The 2,425-nt window shown below is 39.8% G+C and overlaps 1 protein-coding gene across 2 annotated transcripts in view; it reads left to right on the plus strand.

The window, feature by feature from the left end:
* The window catches only part of gramd2b (GRAM domain containing 2B), a 23,256-nt gene that overhangs the window by 2,254 nt on the left and 18,577 nt on the right, over positions 1 to 2,425 (plus strand). The gene's annotated exons all lie outside the window — the stretch shown is intronic.

The following is a 2,425-nucleotide window of genomic DNA, read 5'->3' on the forward strand; positions in this document are numbered from 1 at the left end:
TTTCGCCGTAGCCTACGTAAGCGGCCTGGTGTTTATCCTTGTGTGCTGGTGTGTGCGTCAACGGCAATTAGCTTCGGAGCGAGTATTGACTCTACTCTAGAGTCATAGTGAGAGAAACAAAGTGTCTCTCCTATGCTTTCTGTCCAAGGTGAGACATCTCGAGCAGGAAAAGTTCACCCCCTCCTTGATTTCCTGTTGTTTGTGGAGAAGAAGAACCAGGCTGAGAGATGTGCGTCGCTGCGATGTGTAGTTTCATTTTTCGAGAGGTGCAGGTCAGGGTTACGGTGTAGGGGTCCGCGGGGGAACGCCGTCGATTCGACGCAGAAGCATAAAACGGCCTTCACTGTGTCAGGAGCCAAAGCAACGTAATAATATCTAAGATTCATATGTCGCAATTCATAAAACCCACAGACGCAAAACACAATAACGTTAGAGGAGGACAAGGGAACTGAAAATAGTAAGCCAACACAAACACAGAGTAAAAGGAATAACACGTTGGTAAATGAAAGGGGGACGTAATTTAATGTTGGCAATGTAAAGTTATTTTATGACTGAAATACCCGAGGGCCAATTCAGGGTGGATTTGGAATCATTTACAATCCTGTAAATGTCTCCATCTGTTAGGTAAAAGCAGCCTTTTCTGGTGTTACAAAGGAGTCTGTGACCCATCAGAATGTGTAGCGCCGTCTACCTGCCGCAAATCATTCTGTGACTTTACGGAGAAAATCAAACCCGAGCAGATGCCTTACGAAATTTTTATTTTTTTAAAATTGCGTTCTTTGTTTGTCTCGTTTTGCTGTGACAGGTCATTTAACACCATTGTGTGAAAAATGACAGCTTCAGAAACAATAGAAAGTTACATATTGTCACTTTAAATAAGTGTAAAGAACACAGACACAAATAAAAAGGAGTTAAAAAATGAATAAATAATAAATAAATAAAAACTGCAACATGTGCAGAATGACAACAACTGATTGATTATACTCATCTGGTCATTACAAAATAGTCACTTTGAAACAATGAAGGAAATGAGAAAACTGAAAAAAAAGATGAATCAGCAAAGTTGAACGTGAACAAATAGATTTGACAAACAACTCAACACTGTTTGTGTGTGTGTGTGTGTGTGTGTGTGTGTGTGTGTGTGTGCTTGCAAGTTTGTAGAGAAATTGACCCGGCAACAAAACAAATATCTGATAAAAGAAACGGGTCAGTAACACACATAGACTTGTATCTGGTCCTCTTCTGTTTGAGGGTTCAGGCTTGGTCTAGAGGTGAAGGTTAAATTTGGATTAAGGTTTGACCAATAGTTTTTAAAAGCTGCACACAGTGACTGTTCCCAAACTGTTGTTTAACGAGAAATAATGCAGCACAGTTTCCCCGTGCCTCCAGTGTTCATGCTAAGCTATGGCTAACCACGTTCTGACTCCGGCTCTGTACTGAAAGCACAGACATGACATTTCACGCTCAGAAAACAAATGACTTTCTAAAATGTTCAACTATTCCTTTGAGGTTAGACTTATGTCAACAAGAGACCAGAGAGTGTAATAGTGTGTGCTGGACTGTGTGTGTGTGTGTGTGTGTGTCAATGTACATTTTCTGAATATCATAGGAAACAGATTGGGCACAGAACACTGACAGAAACGTCATACATGTTTGTTTCTGTCATTGTGCCCAGTAACCCTCAGCTGATATCCCCCCCCCCCCCCCGCCCAAACACCCACACACACACACACACACACACACACACAGACACACGTGCAACCTTTTATTCTTTTTTAGGCCTTTAGTTTTTTTTTCACAGATACGGAAGCAGGAGTCATATTTCCTCATTCTATGTCTTCTTCTCTTCTTGAGATAAAAGAAAGTTGATGTATCACAGTATGAACCAGAAATGACTTATAATAAACAAATGGTTCTTGACATTGTAATATAATATCTGATGTTGCCAAGGCAAAACTAAATCACCAGATTCTCCCTACAACACAAACTTCATGCACATTGTATTCTTCACTATGAAGAAAGCATTGGTTCACTGGACTGCAGTCAGTGTAAAGTGATACATTGTGTCTTTTATCAACCTGACCTCTTGTCCCTCATCACATCAATCTAAACAGTAAAAATAAATCAATGATAAAACGTTCATGGCAACAAAGAGAACAGATCAGATTTCACCCTGTTTGTGCAGGTAGAAAGAGAAGAAAGTTGTGTTCCTATGTAAACTGAGCCAGAAAGAGTTGCCTGGGAAACCAGTGTACCATGGTCCCATTGACACCAAATATCTCATATTGTTATGTTGTGAACATTTTATGTGACTACAAAAGAAAATATAAATAAGCTTTTAAAGTGTACAGTAATGTAGAAGAGAGCAAAAATGTAACTTTCCTCTAAAATGTCACCGATCGAAGGTTTCAAATGCTCTTTCTCT

The sequence above is a fragment of the Etheostoma spectabile genome, chromosome 5, assembly GCF_008692095.1.
Source record: "Etheostoma spectabile isolate EspeVRDwgs_2016 chromosome 5, UIUC_Espe_1.0, whole genome shotgun sequence".
NCBI lineage: Eukaryota > Metazoa > Chordata > Actinopteri > Perciformes > Percidae > Etheostoma > Etheostoma spectabile.